The 19,609-nt window shown below is 41.4% G+C and overlaps 1 protein-coding gene across 2 annotated transcripts in view; it reads right to left on the minus strand.

The window, feature by feature from the left end:
• The window catches only part of ANKRD12 (ankyrin repeat domain 12), a 61,586-nt gene extending 46,708 nt beyond the window's left edge, over nt 1-14,878 (minus strand). For both annotated transcript variants that reach the window (XM_030444182.1, XM_030444184.1), the window contains exon 1: nt 14,658-14,878. The gene's annotated coding sequence lies outside the window, so the exon portion shown is untranslated. The remainder of the gene's footprint in view (nt 1-14,657) is intronic.
• Between the last annotated feature and the right edge of the window lie 4,731 nt (nt 14,879-19,609).

The following is a 19,609-nucleotide window of genomic DNA, read 5'->3' on the forward strand; positions in this document are numbered from 1 at the left end:
TGAGCTTCATGCAGTATTGCATGTAAGAAAACTCCACATAAGGTGGCCTTTATAAACCACCTTCTTCTTATAAACCTTCCCTTCTTTTCCCCTAGTCACAGAGGAAGCTTCCCATGAGACCTCCATGTTACTGAAGTCAATCAGCCATAAGACATAATTGTATGAGAAATTAAGCATCACCAGTTCAGGTGATCACAGAACCACTTGTTTCCTCTCTGGTACCCTCTTGCTCCTGCACTTCTTCCCCACAAGACATACAGCAAGAAGTTACACAATGGTTAGGGAAGGTTTGCTTTGGTAGCCCTGTTGTACAGTTATCTTGAAGATTAGCTGATTTTTTATAGCAAGACAGAGGGCACAAGAGTGAACTTCTGCAAGAATATTAGTAACAGATGGGCTAATTTCAAAGACACTGCATTTACCCTTGAGCTCTAGAATACACTTGAATTGAAAAAGCTGAGGATCTAGCATAAGGCAACCTTCTCAACTTCCTTTGTTCTTCTGCATTTCCCATATCTGATTCCATCTTCAGAAGAAAAGAACTACAAACAAAAGAACAATAAATATCCCTCTCTTCCTACAGGATTTACTCCGAAAGTGGAAGCAGTCAAGCAACTCTACAAAATTGCTACAAATATTTGACAGAAGTGCTTCAGAATGTTTTGCTAAAATTAAACTTATGAAAATGACAGCTAAAGCTACAATATACATTCACAGTAACTACTGTTGGGCAAAACAGCTGGTAACAAAAATTCAGAATTTGTACTAGTCACATTTGGTAGTTTTGCTTTGGACTAGTGCTAGCACAGTCCAGTGTACTGAACACACATAAAATGTTAGAGCACATTCCTGAACACATCCCTTGGCTTAAAACAGGAGGAACTGAAGCTCAGAAGCCACTGCACAGAGCAAACTAAATGATAAGGAGAGAGAAGGAGAGAGTCATTCTAAAGTTGTATTCATGATTTGAACGAAGACACTGATGTCAATTTTCTCTTAATATCTCCTCCCTCTCACCTCCAAGACTTCGTCTCTTCCAAGGTTATTTAGAAATGACTGGTATGAACTAGATCTCAAAGCTGTTAAGAGTCTATTATGGACAGGAAAAGAAAAAAGGGAAAAAAAAAAGATGGATGAGTATGGAAGAGAGACATCTAAGAACAGCTGAAATGGAAGGCAGGCAAAAGCCAACATTACATATTCTGTTCCGAGAAAGCCAGCTGGCCAACCCATATGTACACACTGGCTAATTAAAAAGTATGTAGGTAGCTCCTGCCTAGCCACACCAAATGTTATCTATCTTCTGGTGGGAGTGTCAGAGGCAGCTGAAGTTAATGCACTGGGAGAAAGGGAACAGATATAGTACAAAGGACTAAAATGTGCAGAAAATTGGGCTTTTTAAATATCGTAAGGAGCAGAGTTTAAGAAAAAAGATATTAGCAAAAGAGGCATTATTGAACTAAGTTTTAGCACTATTTGGGTTGTCAGGAAATTGCAAATTAAAATATTTATTCACAACTAGGGGCATCCTTCAGCCAACAACATACAGAAGTGATTTCTTTCCAGAAATGAGGTTAGCAATTACTAGTGACACACAAAACACAATAGGGTATGTAACAGTCAATTTTTTGCTTCTTACAGAGGTTAGAGCCTCTATACAGATAGCTACTCAACCATAAACCTGCTATGCAATGTAACAGTTCTTGGTCAGACTGCAATGTTATGAGATCAGCATCAACCTTTTCATCTACAGTGTCCAGGAAGTCAAAAGGGCTTGAGATGGAACACAGGATTGAGTTATATATTTATATACATTTTTATATATATTTATTAGGAGCTGGGAGGTGCTAAGAGGCACAAAATGAGGAGACAGGATTGAAGAGACTATTCAGGTCTGAGTATGCAAAGGTAAAAGATGCAGTAGGAGAGTAAGAAAGTCCAGTAGTATAGAGATGGGCTCTTCTGACTTCAAAAGTTAAACACCATGTGTATGAAAGGACAGCCATATTTTTACCTGATATTTCCCACACAGAAGTATGCCAAATGAGGACTAGAGCTTCAGATTAGCTGTATGAGAGAATATGATACTGACGAGCAAGCAGCAGAGTGAGAAACTTGAGAAGACAGGTAAGGGATTGTGCTTGGAAGAAAACCACAGAAGACTCCACGATAAACAATTTTTTTTCCTCAGACCATGGAGTACAATAAAAATTCTTAAGCTTTGCCATTCCTGTGGCCCTGTAAAAAAGCACAGGCATTGCATCAACTTTTAGTTTTAATGGAGAATGACAAGCTTACTACTGTGGCCAGTTTTCCATCAGCTCTCTTGGGCAGACATACTTTCAGAAATGAAGTCTTAAACACTGGTGTCTCAAGAATATCAAAATGAAGGTAAAGGATGGGATGTTGCCTGGGGCATGTAACATTTTTATTTGCCACTAAAAGAAGAGCTGGACTAGGGAATCCTATACCCTCCTGAAATTACGGAGGGAAATGGTGTGTAGTTCAAACTGACTGAGCTCCATCAGCTTTTTTGTCCGTGGACTTCAACTCAGAGCTAGTAAATACACAGAGCAGTGTATTGAGCAGTGTTGTCAGGGGACAGTTATGGTACTGAAAAAAGCCACAAAGAAGATGGGGAGAAAAGGTAAAAAAAAAAAAAAAAAAAAAAAGATAGGGGTCAGATCCACTTTAAGAAAGTGCCTGAAGGGGAACTTCAGACCCAGACACAATGTACTGTTGGTTCCACTCACCTTATCCTTTTCAGCCTCTTTCCATCCACTCATTTTGTCCCTTTTCTTCACATTGCTAGTTACACCTCCCATTCCTATCCCACTTTATTTCTTTGCAGTAATAGAGAAGGTTCAGATTCCAAAACAAAGTATATGAAAGAACATTGTCCAGATGAAAGTTTTAATTTCACATAAAGGCATACCGTGAAATACAATTTACGTAACATCTGATGACCTAAGAGTCAACACATTCAGGGAAGGGAAGGTAGAAACACAGACAATGAAAGAGGCATTAAAAGGCCTGATTTCAGAAAAAATATTCCTAGGTTTCTGATGCAAAGTTGTATATAAACAAAGTTATATGAATCAGAAAACAAACAAAAAAAAAGACAAAAAAACCCAGCAAAAAACCAAGCCGACACCTTCCTCCAAAATATTTAACAACCATGCAATGGTGCAGGTGGAACCCAACACCTCAGAAAGCAGCCTGATAGGCAGGATTACTAAGCAACTTAACTCCCAAGGTGTTGAAGTCAAAGCTCAGTAAGTATGCTATCTATACTATAATACATTTTTTTCCAAAAGCTGATTCTTCGTATTAGACAAATGCAGCTATAATGGACTAAACATACACTGAAGTACACCCCTACTGACAAGCCTGCCTCCTGCTGCAGGTTAGAAGCCTGCTGGCCTTTACAACCTTAAAGGAAAACACATTCTGGATAAGAAAAAACTAAGTAAAAGGTTATTTGCATACGTTATACTACTTAAGAGCAAATTTTTTACCATAGCTTCTGGTATGTGGCATGCACTAAAATACCATCAAATACAATAACCAGAACAATTTGCCAGAGTATTTTTGCCCTGCACTCCATGGTGTCCCATCGTACTTGAAATTCAGCTCTCTAGCTGTCATCAGCAGACAAATTACTAAATACTACTGCCTTTAGGTAGCACAATAATTGAGTACATTGAAGAGAACAGGGCCTGAATGATACATGCAGTGGCTTTTACAGATGAAAACTGACAGGACCATTTTTATTTGGAAAATATTCACAAGCTCTTTTCACAAACAATCACAACAGTTGAGTCCACGCAGATTCTAGTGTCAGAGGTATGATGAAAAAACTGAGCTCTAAGAGAGTCTCAAATTAACAGTGCCTAAGGCAACAGTCTTGTGATATTAAATAAAAATGTAGTACCCAGCATGGATGTGAATCACGAATTTGGCAGATTTTACAGCATTTGACAATAAAATATGACAAAACACTTTTGATCCCTAAGTGAGGAATTCTTGATCACAATTTTCCTTTAAAATTTGCACAATACTTGAGTTGACTTGTGGCCAGAATATGCAACACTCCTTTCTTTGCTATACCTTTGCACAACCTCAGGAAAAGAACCTTATCCCTTCCCTGCAGTTTTCATTACCAGATTTTAGATGATACCCTAAAAATCAAAGAAACCAAAACATTAGCCTAACATAAACACATCTTTCAGAATTAAATGCCACAAGATGGCCTGGATATGTGTTTTTTTGAGAATCCTCAGATCCTAGCTAATATATGGAACAGATCATTAGACTAACTGTCCTGTCAGGTGGTATTTCTACATTTTAGTTTGAACTGTTTAGATATTGTGGATCCAAACATATTAAAGAAAGACTTGTGCATTCCTAATATGAAAAATAACATATTTAAACCTCATTTTATAAAGGCAGAACAGGATCAGGCATTGACCACTCACCATCTCCAGAATGGCTTTTAATAAACTCTGTATCTACTCATTGCATGCCAGACTATACTACACAGGGATAGCATGAAGTACCTAAAAACCAGCCAGACAGCAAGACAGATTTTCCAATACTTCAGCTGGAACTCACCACTACTTCCTACCAAAATAAAGAATGTATGTCATAGTCTAGGAATTTCTACTAAGAAGAGCAAAAAAATGAGGACATACAACTCTTTCCTATACAGAAAACAAATGAGACTTTGCAGGGGGGTTTTGTAGCACTTGACCATACAGGACCTTGGACTCCTGGCCAGAAAGTCTTCAAAATGCTATTTTAAGAACCGGAGTTTACCTGTGCTTGGTTTCAAGTGTCAAGTTCCAAAGATTTCACAACACTTTTCAATTCATTTTCCATGCTAATAGCAGCACTTAGATTAGTCAGCCTCTTTCTAATATGCTCTATTAAAGAGCATAACTGAATCTGTAGGTTTCTGATTGAGTTTTTGTAAGGCTTTTTTTTTTTCTTTTTTACCTAACACATGCTTACCAAAGAACACAAGAACTTCACTGCTCATAGAATCAAAGAATAATTGAGGTTAAGGAACATCTAGAGGTCACCTAAGTCCCTCATCTATGTACTCAGTCAGATGCTTTCAGCTGTCTTAGTACCCTCCATAGATCAGGTTGAGTTTGCTACTTGAGCAGGAAAAAAGTGGTAAAAGAAACCATGGAAAATAAAAATCTTACTATTCTTGACTAACTGTAGGCACCTATAAACCACAGCCAAGTTCTACAAGCACCACACTGGGGAATAAGAAGAAACTATGGCTCAAAATGTAATTTACAAAATCTTATTCACTGATTGAAAATACCACACCCCTATATGACGTTGAGATTTCTTACGTGGATTGACTTGATTTTAGAGGTATTACTGTTTTACAAATTACAGATAGCTCATGCTTCAGTAACAGCTGTATCTGAGAAATAGATTGCTCGCTCCTCTTTCATGTCACAGCTCATCATTAGAAATATACCTGTACTTCTTTCTGTAATGTTTTCTTGCAACTACATTTATTATAAACTCCAGCCAAGTAAGGACTGAAACTCCTGCTGGAGTAGTACTGGACATATTTTACCTCACACACCTTTAACTAAAACTCAAATATCCACCTGTCAGACTGAAACCAACACACTGACACTGATGTGCTTCTGAAAGTAAAAGAAAAAGAAGACCCAAAAAAGATTTTTTTGGGTATGTTACAACTCTGATTTTATTTATACTTCCTTGGACATGGATCAAGCAATATATTAATGTGCTGAACATTCCTTTTAAGCTAGTTTATGCCTTAATGTTCCTGCTTAAACATTGCAGACTCAAGACAAAACATGGACTTCAATTTTCCACGTTATTCTTACTACTGGCAAAGGTAAAATTTCAAAGCAATTGAAGAAACTTGGTGCTGTTGCTGAGTAAAATTTGACAATTTGGTGAAGTTGTGAAGAACCACTGACCAGAAACACTTAAAGCAAGTAGCTTCACTTGCTTACAGAGAAAAAAGAACTTATTTGTCACTCATACCATGATTCCTACTATTTCAGCTTGCCTTGATTTCCACCTTCTTAAAGAGAAGGAAATGTCTAACACTTGTAATAAGTCATAACACATTACAGACTTTATTCTTCAGATTATTTCAGTTTGTTGGTATCACACTTCTAAACTCATATGGAATTAACTCCTGTTTATGTTTTGCTAATGCACTGAATAAACATAAAAACTAAGATTTTTGTTAAAATATCCTGCAGCTGCTATGTCAATCTAATCTTGCTTGGCATATAAAGGCTAAAAATTATTCAGAAAATGACAGAGGAAAAATACCCAAAATGATTCCAGCTACCTACAAATGACCTTTAACGTTCTTCCACATAAATAACTGAACATGGAAGAAATAAAGAAAATGAGTGATCTAGGCTCTAAGTCTACCAAAACATGTCACAGCAGTATACCAGTATTAAAGCCCAAGTATCCAAAAAGTGTCATTTTCAAAGGATGGGAAGCTTTGAAAGAATCAGTTAGACTTAAGGACTCAAAACTAAGTCCATCTGCATCAGGCCTCATTCAAAAGAAGACATCACAAGAATGCATCCAAACACCTTTTAAGGTGCTGAGAAAAGGTATGAAACAAAATAAGGAGGATGAAGTCTTGCCCAGCTGGCTGTTGAACACCTCCTGAGACACTGAACATATTCCTTAACTTAAAAAAAAAAAAAAAAAAAGCCTGAACACAGATGAGTGGAGAAGATGGTGCTTTGCCACAGGGATCTCAAGATTTCATTAGAGACACAGCTGCAATGGGGAAGCACTGAATAAGAAGCTATCTGAAGGAACAAAAAGATCAAATGCTCTATTTCTTTACTTTTATTTTTGAACAGAAATAGTTATTTAGTAAAAGAAATATTCAGGGCCAAGGAGCTGTCTCTACAATAGATACTCTCAGATTTACACTTCAATCATACAAATATTTATTCCCAGGATAAACATTCAGAACAGAAGCCCTACCATTTTAAGATTATAGAACTATCCATTATTTCACAGAGTTTTTTTAAAATCTGTGGACTTGCTTACTAATGAAGCATGTGGGCTGGATACATACATTCCAAATGAACTCACACCGCCATAGTCTTAACAAATTAATAATTTTCAAAGAAGACTGGAAAAATACTGTTTTTTTCTAGAAAAGCATAAAACAGCAGGAGATTCGATACCATAATGGTATACCAGATTGTTCAAGAATGGCAAAAACTTCATCACTGCAGCAGTATTGTCTTATAAAAGGGGATATCATTCTACCACTGCTGTTTCTGTTTTCACATGTAATTTCCTCGTAATACTCAAGAGGAGTGCTGTGTTCAAAGTATTAAATTCATATTTTATGACAAAACTAATTTTAAACTAAACAGCTTGAATTACCAAAACCGAATGTTTGCTGAAATTGCATAATGTAGCCAGACGACCTATTTATCAGAGAATAGTTAGGCACTATTTAAAAGAAGAAAATCCACCCTGATTCTGAGAAGCTTGTGTTGTAGCTTCTTCTTTTGAATATAGATGCACACCTCTTGCCCCAAACTGGGAGGTGCAAGATGTAAGGAGTCTTCAAGAATAGGGTTATCTTCTGTCATTAGCAACAAACAAACAAAAATCTCTGCCTCTTCCAAAAAAGATGACAAACCTGCCTTCCAGAAGTCAGACAATGATTCCCATTTCAGCTGGACAGGAAAGGCTGCTACAGTGACAGGACACAACACTCCTTCTCAACCTCAGATGCCGTTTCTACATCATTCCTCCATGTGGGCCAGTAATGCACTGCAGTCAGTGCCAGAATTCAACATGAATCTAAAGGATGTTTGTCAGTATTATTCTCAAGTGCATTTCTCTGCTCTCAGATTAACCTTTTGTCTTTTCATGGATAGAAGATACTAGCATTATTGTTTTTACATGTGGCTAGCTGTTCAACAAGGAAGCACTGGAAAAAAACAAACAGAATGAAAAGGGTACAAATTGGTTGAATAAGTAATTGTTCTTCTCCTTGAAATGGATTCTGCAAGATAAAAATATCATTTTTATTCTCAGATATTCTCAGCTATTGCCAATAGTCAAGTGGTAATTTCTGAATAAATGCTTTAATTAATATTTATGCTCTAGCCATGCTTTTCATATTCTTCGGCAGTAGAAAGTAAGGTCCTTTCACTTTCATTTTCTCACTCACAAGCTTAATTTCAGCTGCAAGCACTGGAAGAGACTTTCTTCAAGATAGTTATAGCACACATTTGTATGTAGAGAAGACAAACATGCAACTGTCTTTTCTTTCTTAAAAAAAACAAACATCAGAAACTGCATTTGTAAGATGAGACAAAGTGAAGTTGCATATGCAAATTAGTCAATTAAAAAAAAATTTCATTAAGTATATGTGCAGTAGAATGTACCTACACAGAATGTACCTACAGCTTTACAAGACTACCACACACAGGCAGTACAAGAAGAATGCATCCTTTTACTATTAAAATTGAAATTAATCGTGAAAAACACTACCCACAACAGCTGAAGAAAGTTTTTGTTCCATATTGAAAAGAAAAAAAAATTGTCAGTTTAACAATTTATTAAGCTTTCAGCAATAGGTTCAGCAAGGAACCCCAACAGGCTAACTAAAATTAGAACTTTGTAATATTTTACTCAGACTATTGGGGTCAACTGGTCCTGGCTATAAGCAACCTGCTTCAGCTGACCCTGGCTCTGAGCAGGGGTGTGGACTAGATGAGGTGCCTCCTGATCTCAACTACTTTATGATTTTGCTCATTTCCATGAATGAGAAATGCAGACGTACTTTACCTCAGTGACAGCATGTCTACTGGCAGTGTATCCTGCTGATATATTAAGTTTACAAAAAGATTTTAGTCTTCTATATGCTCCACCAACTTATGCTATGTAATCAGGACAGAATTTATTCCAAAGAAGACAGAAAGGTGGCTAGAAAGACCCTGTGTAGCTTGTGAGTGCTGATGTCATATACCCAAGTTAAATCATACCATTAAGACAGCTGCATAGAATACAACATCATATTTCTACTGAGGGACATACCTAGCTGTCAAAAACATTTTCATGGAAAAACAATCTTCACCTCTTTACTGGGAGAATCACACATATATAAGCTTCCAGAGTGCATGAAGGGATCTCCCTTTTTTCTAGACAAAAAAGAAGGAGATAAATAAAGGATAAATCTCTCAAAATACAGGAGATTCTCAAGTCTTTAAAGAGGAAACCTATTCTTGGAATGAAGAGAGTCATACTTGCTGAAGACCTCTTGCTCTCAGGAATCTGACACTTACTGCAGAATCCATTAGTCCTCCCTTTTAATTTACAAGTCTAAAAATTTGTATGTTCACAGGTGCTTCCTCTGGAGTCTTTTTTAGGATGAGCTACAGGTTCAGAGGAAGCACCTGCAGAGACGTTTGGCATAATATTATACTCCCATTAAGCTAAATGGAGAAGTGGAATTGTAAGCTTCAGTTTTGATCTACTGGTTATTCCTTAAAGATGTAACTAATCTTAGTCAACTAAAAGAGAATATGCCATTAGAACAGTGCTCACCAAATTAAAACTTAAAAGCTTTTATATCAGTACTTTGCTACACTTAAGACAAGCAAGCCTATTACCCATTAAGTTTAAATCCCTCCCACAGGAATCTGCATCATGCCTGGAAACTGTCTTAAGATCTGTAAAACAAGAGATTTCAAAAATACTCTTACATCATTACCAGAACTTCAGTAATTTCTATTTGAATCTTCATGGTTTAGTGCTATTATGCCAACCTAAAAACAAGAAAACCCATAACATATCTACAGCACTGCCAGAGAGAACATAACTTAAAAATACACGAAGGCCCTTCATGGACTAGAAGCAGATGAACTACCAACACCTACTTGTAGTCCTACAATTTCAGCAGGAAGCAGGATTTGCCACACGTAAAACACCGTGGCTTGAGTGTTATTATTCATGTGTAAGACCTAAAACAGCAGGTGCAAGGATTAAAAAGCAAGCTTCTCACCCTGAGTAGGCCTACTTAAAGGTTCCTAGCTAGATAATGGAGGGTTTTAGTCTGGCTAAATTGTGAAGACATACAAAATATTCAGCAGACTTTATTGCCACCTCTTGGGCATCACGATGTATCAACTGAAGTAACAGAACAAAATCATACGCAAATTCCTTTGCATAAATACTTTTTCTCTGGGGGAGAAGAGATAGTGAGGGAACAGCTGGAGTGGAAACAAAGGAAAGAGAATAACCAAAATAATGTTTATATACAAGTATAATTATTCAGAGCTGTAAATTGCAGTGAGTACTGCAATTAACTCTCATTAATGTTTTACTATGTCACCTGAAGAACCGAAGGGGCTGGAGAGGAGAGAACCAATTATTTTCAAAATAAGGGACAGTATTTTTTTTAGTCAATTAAAAAAGGTTATACAGTTGTCAAGGTACCTGTCCCTTCTTGAAGTCAGAAGATTAATGGATTAGCATTGTCCGAAATAGAGCATCAGTAAATGAACTTTCTATGTTCCCTTTATCCATAAATGAGTAGTAAGAACCCAGTATAATAGATTGCTGAACAGTGTAGAGCACCACAGAAAGCTGATTTTTCTGAGTTAGCATTCTTTGATACACACAATCTTGAGGCAAACATAAGGAAGAGGAAACGTTTGCATTAACTGGCTAAGGAATCTATCAATTTATTAAGAGCTTAAAACGTTTGATAAGTCAGACACCTATTAAGTAGGACTAATACAAAGGGCTTTGAAAGAGAAAGGAAACTACAGGAAAAATCTTCACATATTAAGCTCACTTCTGCCACCATCAAACAATGGCACTTTCTAAGATTTTTACCACAACAATATTGTGAAAATACAAAGTGTTTCTGTTGTACTTAAGCCATTCTGAAGATCAGACGGATAGGGGAAGTGCTTTCTACCTCTTGTTTTCCAGCCTCACGAGTGCAAGACATAGGACCTAAGAGAAAGTCATTCCAATACCCTCTATCTCTATTAGACTACAGGCAAGTGGAATGCACGTGACAAGGGCAGGGAAATATCTCAAGTCATCTTCCTCCTCAGCTTGCATTTTTACTCCTGCCTCTAATATAGCTCATAATGGTATATCTAACATTGCTAATGGCATTTCTTTACATTAACCAATGTGAAACCAGTTCTCTTGTAACACTGTCACTACTTAGAGAGCTCTGAGTAGCAGCCATGAAAATGGGAAGAGTTTATTAATTTGTTGCTTTATAAAGATTAAAAGCAGTTACAGCAGGTATAAGGACACTTCCTCAGATCTCAGGGAGATAAAATAAAACAAGGCAAAGGCATCCTCTCAAAGACTTGGACTCCCTTTTTCAGTGAATAGTTACATTTTATGCAAGGTGGTGATAAAAGCCTTGAATTGAGTTGGTAAGCTACAAAGTATGGATCCATAAGCTTAGGGACAAACATTCCCTCTTCTCTAGGTTCTGGAATAATAATAACAACCTGTAAGGAAAAAACTAAAGGTGTTAGCAGGGCTCTGACTTCTGTTATTCCATTAATAAAACTATTCAGCATCATAACATAAAATGCAAGACAGAGTTTGTGCTAATATTTATTTCTTACCATCTGTCACCATCATCTAAGTAGAGACTAATGATCTAGATAAAAAAATATAGTCCAATCTGGAGACTAAATGATCAATCACCCTCTATCCCATTCCATCTGCAATAGAACATGGAAAAGAAGAAACCAAACACCCATGCCCAGCCAACTTCTATGTAAGATAAGATTAATTTTGTCAAAAGTTAAGTTGTTCTGAGTGTGTATGTTAACAGTGTGGTAGCAGGTTAACTATTACATATTTTGTGATCAATATTTTTTCCCAGTTTTTCCAACTATTACAGTCTTCCAACAACCTCATCAGCCTGTCTAAACATAGCAAATCAGTTCAACAAATAGAATTTTTTTTCCTATTTCTGTATGTCAAATAACTAGCTCAGCTTTTCTAGGTTATCTGTATTTCCACTAAAAGGGTATCCAGTTTTCCATCCAGTTGAAGTAAAACTGCAACGGGTTACGTGGTTTGCAGCAATTTAAATAGACATCTAACAGTGCAAAGAAGTTGCTGTTTGACATTATGATTGATGGCCTCCAATTTAATATATGCAGGTATTCAATTTACAGTTTAAGTGATAATGTAGTTGTCCCCCCTGCAACTAACGCCAAATAAACATTAAAGCTTCATACAAGCACTTGTTCAGACTGCTTATTAGAAGACCCTTTCCTCAAAGAAGTTGCCTATTGTGCAAGCCTGCTAGAAGAAGCTGTAAATGAACTTGGTTTGCTGCACAGAGCTTGCTTTCTTACACAACATCTGACCTAAGCTTTGCTGTCTGTAGTATTCAGAGTTCAGAAATAATTTTGAATATTTCTCCAGATGGCAAAAAAACACAGAGATGGCAAAGGAAAGGCAGAAATCCTTGTATCTGAAAGACTGAGCTGTCATCTTTGCAGAAGAACCAAAGGCTCACAAATCAACTGCCCTGACTCAGTGATCACAACAGAAAAAAAAGAAACCACAAGAGGGATTAAAAAATAAAATTACATCACCACAAGAATGCCACCCTAGTCATTTGGGTGCAAGGAAAAACATTAGCACTCCTTGACACTTCAGCTAAAAAGACAAACACAGGGAAGTGTAAGTATGAAAGAGGGAAATAAAAGAACAAAATGACACAGATAGTTAGTGGGTATACCATTACCTTCCCAATGAAGTATTCTGCTATACCTCAAACCCTACAATTTTATTTCAACAGCTTCTCAAGCTTCTCAAGCTCAAACAGGTTGAGATTAAGGTCCCCAGCTGATCAAGCTGCAAGGTTAGCTGAGAGTCTAATGAATGAAGCAAATTATAGCAAACATTTGCACAAGCCTCAAACAATAAAATCAGGTTAAATGTTCTGAAGTCTCACATCATTCTGAAGATCTATTACTCTGGGGACTCCTACCCACTGAACTACAGCTGGGTGTAACAGTGGAAGAAAAAAGCACAGGATACTTAGCTCTCTGCAGATGAACAGCACCTGTGGGTAGCTCACCGTTTCCCTAGATAAACCTAGATGTGAGAACGTTTGAGCTGCCATCAACTCACATACTGAAAAACACTCAAGCCCTTGCTGCATCAAAACTAGAGAGCAGTGTGCCCCACCTCCAAATCATGACATGTCAGTAACACTGAGTTATTTTATTAAGTCAATGATCTTTTATAGACATCTTATAGACATGATGATCTCACCCTTTCCTAGTGTTCCAAGATTGAAAATTTCTTTCCTGGAACATAAGTATATTTGGACTGTTCAACATCTGTCTGATAGCTTTTTTAGTTCCCATTAACATCACAACTTACTCACTTGTCTTGACTAAAGCGCTGGGTTTTTTCCTTAAACTATCTTGTAATTCACAGGTATAAAATTCAAATTTTCCTCTACATCATATGGCCCATAGAAGAAAAGCACAGAACACAGCAACAGCATCCAGGCAATTTCCACAAGACCTCTAACTGATAATGCCAATGTTAAACTAGTCATTTATTTGGGAGTTAAATAAAATAAATAAATAAATAAATGCCTTCATTTTTATTAGCTACCCCACCACTAATTTAAAAATAATAATAATAATAAAAAAGACTGAGTATTAGCAATGATGCCTAGAGAGAGTCAGGCTAGAACAAGCAAGAACAACTGTGCAACTGAGCCTGACATTCTCTCGATTCTTGTCCTTCCTTTGTTGCCGAGTGTCACCTGTACCGGGCGAGGTGCCGCGCTCCACCTCAGCGGCGGCTGCCTCAGGCGGGCAGCCCCGCCAGACCGGCGCATTATTCTGCAGAAGAACCGAGCACCCTTTAGCGTTTAACGGAAGACGCCAGAAACGCCTGACCCGCTCGCCCCGGGTCTCGACTCGGACGAGGGCGGGCTACCCTGACGGAACGGCACGGCCGAAATCGGCGGAGCAACTCCCCAGGCTGCAGGCAGCTGCCAAAATTCCCGAAACGGAGGCGGGGCGGTGTGTGTGTGTGTGTCTCTGTGTACACCGCCATGCCGCGCTCGGCACCCGCGCCCCGGCCCCCCGTAGAGTCCCCGCCGCCGCCTCCCTCAGGAACCGCCGCCCCGACCGCCGGGCACCCACTGTCCGTATGCGGGGCCCCCCGGCCGGGCAGCCGGCGGGGCAGGGGCTGGGCTTGGCGGGTGAGAGGCGCGGCCGCCAGACGGTGACAGCGGCGGCCATGACTCCCGCCGCGGCTCTGACAGGCTGACAGCGGAGAGCCGCTGCCCCCCGCCGCCGCCGTGCCCACCGCGCAGAGGGCAGCGCGGGGACGGACCCGCCGCCCCGCCAGGCTGGGCGAGGGAAGCGCGGTACCTGCTGCCCGGGAAGGCAAGGCAGCGGTTACAGCCCCTGAGGCGGACACCGGGTGAAGGCTCCCCGGACGCCCCGCCGCCCGCCGCTCAGAGACAAGGGGGCGGCACCCCGCGGACGCGGGAACCACGGGCGGCGGGTGGCATCGGGGGTCCCCGCCGCGCACCGGGAAGGGGTAGGGACGTCCTCTCCGGTCCTTACCTTCTCCTGGGAGCCGACGGCGGGACACGTCCTTCTCCTTCTCCCACTGCTTCCTCTCTCCGTTGCGGCGCGACCGTGGGGATCCGTCAGGGGAGCGGGTGCCGCCCGTCCCCACCGGCAGTGCCCAGGGGTTCAGCCGCAGACCCGGCTGCGGCCGCTGTGGCTGTCGGGTTTGAAAACACCCCTCCCCCGCCCGCTCTACCCCTCCCTGCCTCTCTCCGTCTCTCTCCCTCCCTCCCTCCCGGGCTGCGCTGCCGTTGCCGCTCCCCTCCACCTTCACCCCCCTTCTTCTCCTCCTCTCCCCTCCCCTCCGCCTGCCCCAACGTCGCTGCCGGAGTTGAGCTCCGCGGAGCCCCCATTGGTCGCGCTCCGCCCACGTGACCGTCACACAGGGCACGGGACGCCAGCGGGCACGCGCTGCCGCTAACGTTACCCCGGCTGGGGAGGAAAAGGCGCCGGGGGGGGGGGGCGTGTTTTAGGTCAGCGTTAACGACCTGAGGGAGGCGGACGCGGGATACCCCTCACCCCACCCCGGGCTCTTCGCTACTGTTGCGGAGCGCCCCATTCCTACGCGCACACAGTCGAGGAGGAATAACGGGCTCGCAGTGGGCCGGGGGGGAAGGGAGCGTGTGTGCGTGTGTGTGAGAGGGGGAAGAGGGTGGCGCCGGGGGGGGGGGGAAATGCTAGCACTGCGCATGTGCCGGGGCGGCCGCGCTCTTCTTGGCTGCGGCCACTGGAACTTTCTGGAAATGGCGGCGGTCCGGCTGCGCCGCGCCTGGCGGCGGGACAGGAACGGGGCGAGAGCGTTCCAGGTCCCGAAAGGCTGGAACCGAAATGCAGCAATCTCCGCGACGCCCGCTCCGCTCCGCCTGCCCTACTTGTGGCTCCTGCTGCTGCTGCCGCCCCCTCCCCGGGGAGGGGTTTATCCGGCGGCGATGGCGCAGTGAGTTTTAACAACCGGCGCAATGCGCATGCGTAGTGGGCGCAGCTCGGTGGCGGCCGCGCATCCTAATGAGGCGGGTGCGGCTGAGTACGGGGATGTTGGGCGAAGGAGGGGCCGCTGACCTCGGTTGGGGCTTACTCGCTGCCTGGCATGGGCACATACACAGAGAGGAGCGCTGCATACCCGCTGGCTGCAGTTAGAGGGCCCGCGGCTTTTGGGAGAAGCCCCTTGACGCAGGTGCGTGTGGCGCGGAAAGCCCGGGGGGGGACAGTTCGGGGCAGCCGTGTTGGAGAGAGAGGCTGTGGAAGGAGGAGCCCTCCGCGCCTGGTGGCCTGGTCAGCGAGCGGTTCCACCCGCACTGAGCTGTGGCCGGAGGCAGAGTCGTCGTATGCGCCCGCCCGGCATTTCACGTCCCGGCCGCTGCAGTGAATGTGGGTAAAGAGCAGCAGGACCCTCTGCGGGGAGGGACATATGGCCCTCGGCCCCGCAGACGGGTATGGTGTTGGGCCCGCTTCTAGTTATTAAAAAAAATCAACAAAGCAAAAAACAATCCCCACCGCAAAACCTACGAATTAGAAATGTATCTTGTACTAATGAGGTGATGTTGTTAAAATGCATCAGAAGGGGGTTACTACGACTGAGGTTCGTCGTGGTTGCAACGTGGAGCACCCATCATCTGTTTGCACTTGTGGAAGGTTTTGCCTTTGCTTATTAAAATAGCATGTGTGGTTTTGTACTTATGAGTTCCTGAGTAATACAGATTGCTTCAGGAGGGTGCTGGAGATAGTATTGTGGCTGTAAGAGGGTAGGATTTTGAGAAGGCTGCAAAACAAAGGCCTATTTGATGTAGTCTGATTGCAGTGCTCAGTCTGGTTTTGGATGAGTTTTTTTCTGTTAACCGTATAGGAGGCAAGATTTCCTTGGCATTTACTATGCAAGTCAGAAACGTGAATTTTTCAGAATTTCAAGATTACTTTGGTTAAGGCCACCTAGTTGTGTGGTCTTCTCCAGTATTCTGATCTCTGCCCACCATATTCCAGCACGTGTAGAGAACAGCATTTCATTGCAATTGTCAAATATTCCTATCCTGCACAGCAGCTTACTGCTTAAGCATTCTCTCACTTGCTCTCAAAATCTTACTTTACAAATGCTGGTACAGATCAGCTGTACCCTCGTTTTTATTTTCATTCTTTTAGCATACCTCGACTACTGTCAGCTGACCAGGAGCAGGTACAGTGGCACCCATCACCACGTAATAAAGGGTGTAACAAGAATTTTGTTCTTCCATGTTAGGTTGATTGGAGAGGCCATCACTTGAGGTGGCAAGCAAACTGAAGAGACCATAGACTCTCATCATAAGTAGAGTAAGAAGCACGTTCCAAGTTGTTTTCTCACAGTACTATATAGAGACAATAATGATAATTTAACAGGCTACAGGTGTAGTGCAGTGGTGTAATACTGCATTCTGATCCTTATGCATCAGCAGCATGCAGTTCTAGGTTTTCAGTGTGTGCTGGTAGGTATTCACAGCCAGCAGCTGAGATAATCATAGAATCATAGAATTGGCTGGGTTGGAAGGGACCTCAGAGATCATCGAGTCAACCCTTGAACCACTGTTCCGGTTCCCAGACCATGGCACTGAGTGCCACATCCAGTCTGTTTTTAAATATCTCCAGGGACAGAGAATCCACTACTTCTCAGGGCAGCCCATTCCAATGCCTGATCACCCTCTCCGTAAAGAAATTCTTTCTAATATTTAACCTAAACTTCCCCTGGCACAACTTAAGACCGTGCCCTCTTGTCTTGTTGAAAGTCATCTGGGAAAAGAGCCCAACCCCCACCTGGCTACACCCTCCTTTCAGGGAGTTGTAGAGAGCGATGAGGTCTCCCCTGAGCCTTCTCTTCTCCAGGCTGAACAGCCCCAGCTCCCTCAGCCTCTCCTCATAGGATCCGTGCTTGAGTCCCTTCACCAGCCTGATGGAGAAGGAAATCTCATGAGCAATACCTTCTGCAGCAGATGTTAAGAGATGATAATTATCTGTCAGAAACTATATGGTTCTTTACGCCTTTTTTAAGAGCTACTGTTTGTACTCCTAAAAAGCATCTGTCAATTGCTACCCCTACGTTAGTTTCTTCCCCTTGTCTGCAGAAGCCACTCCCTTTTACAAAGCACAGCTGCAAAATGCCTTTGTAGCTGCCAGATGTTGGAGTGCACAGTGCTACCTTTGGTCTGCCCTCCCTAGTGAAACGTTGTGTGTTCCCAGCTTTGTCAGCTGATGTTGGTGAAGACACACAGGGCATTGGGATGAACTGTGTCATTGGAGAATTCAGTCTGGTGAATGAAAATCTTCAAAAAAAGTACATGCATTATTCTCTGGCAGGCAACCAGCAGGTCAGCCCCTTACTGCAGGTAATATACAGCATGCGTGGAACTGAATTTCATAGCTTCAGTTTAATGACAGCACATAGCTCCACGTAACATTCTTCTAGTGGTGTAGAGGTCGTTTCCACTTTCCAACATCAAATGCATGGTTGTGTCTAGTGGAGTTTCCTATTCAAGCTTTGTTCCATCTGCACCAAAGGAAAAAAACACCTCCCATTCTAGTGTATTCTTCTTGTGTCTTCTGCTTCCATGGCCTAAACTGTATTCCCTTCCCACAATTGTCTATTTTTCTTAAAATCTTCTCTAGGTAGTCTTCTTTTTCCTCCCCAGTTAAAGAGCATTCTTTATTAATTTTCCCACTTTTATACTTGCAGGATAGATACAGCATGTCAATTCTTTCGTTTTCTATTCAATATTAATGGAATTAATGGGATTTTAATGGGATCATTAAACCAGAATCTCAACTGTTTAAATATTTGAAAAGTTTGTGCCAGCTGCCCAGAATTACTATGAGTAAACCTTTGCTACTAAGATTAAAATTAATGGGAATTATATCCTGTTAATATTCGTTACCTGCAGCTATTCAAGAATAGAAAAGAGGACTTGGATGTAGTAATTCTTAACATTTTAGAATTCCTTTATAATAATCACCTTGTTAATCCTCACAGTCCTGCATAAATTAGCATTGTGAAATTAATTTTCTATACAGTAAACAACTAAAACTAAATATTGCAGAATCTGTATTTCTAGTTTCTGGGTTTGAAATGGTCACACTGCAACAACATCTGAAGTAACACAAGATAAGTTTTATTTTTTTCATGAATCATTTCTTTATACAGTGATTGCCAAACTCTTTTGATGTAGAAAGTGGGATCATAAAGCCTTATATAATTGATGAATGAAACAGGGAAGATGAGAGATGCTTATTTGCTTATTTCTCTTCAAATATTTCACAGTTCTGTAGCTGCTCTACCATGTTCAATTTCATTTTAAACAGTGGTGTATCTTAATATGGATAATGTAAATCATCCATTTCTAGCCAAGTGATTGACAGACTGCTGCATCAGAGTGACTGAGAGTTGTCTGTGGAACATCACTAACTGATATCCAAACTAAGAGGAAACATCTGAGCTCCATTTTCTGCTCACAAGGCAGACATCAAGATTTTCATGTACAGATGGAATAGGCAACAAAAGTACTGACAATACAACAGTAGTTACAGGGCAACAAATGATACTGTCCAGCTGCAGGAATGGGATAAGTCTGGTATCTTAGAACTTTTCTTTTTGTGCATCTGAAAGCTTCAAACTTTGCACGTCTAAAACTGCTACCCTTCAACACAGTTGTGCAGTTTCACAGTAAAATACAAAACCATAAACAATTGAAATATAATAGTTCCATAATGCATGCAAAATCCTCAGTTACATTCAATGCAATTATAATCAACTATTTAAAAATAGTTGCCTTTAATTTTAGGTTAGAATGAGGTGATCCTGTAGGGACTCCCATAGAGCTGTGTTATAGTAGAGCAAACAGGTCAGTTACAGACTGGTCTATTAAAATGAGTCTTTGCATCAAAATATAATACGCTGTCTATCTCATTTTGTGTCTCTGGAGAAGTGCTGC

This window comes from Calypte anna, chromosome 2 (assembly GCF_003957555.1).
Source record: "Calypte anna isolate BGI_N300 chromosome 2, bCalAnn1_v1.p, whole genome shotgun sequence".
Classification (NCBI taxonomy): Eukaryota; Metazoa; Chordata; class Aves; order Apodiformes; family Trochilidae; genus Calypte; species Calypte anna.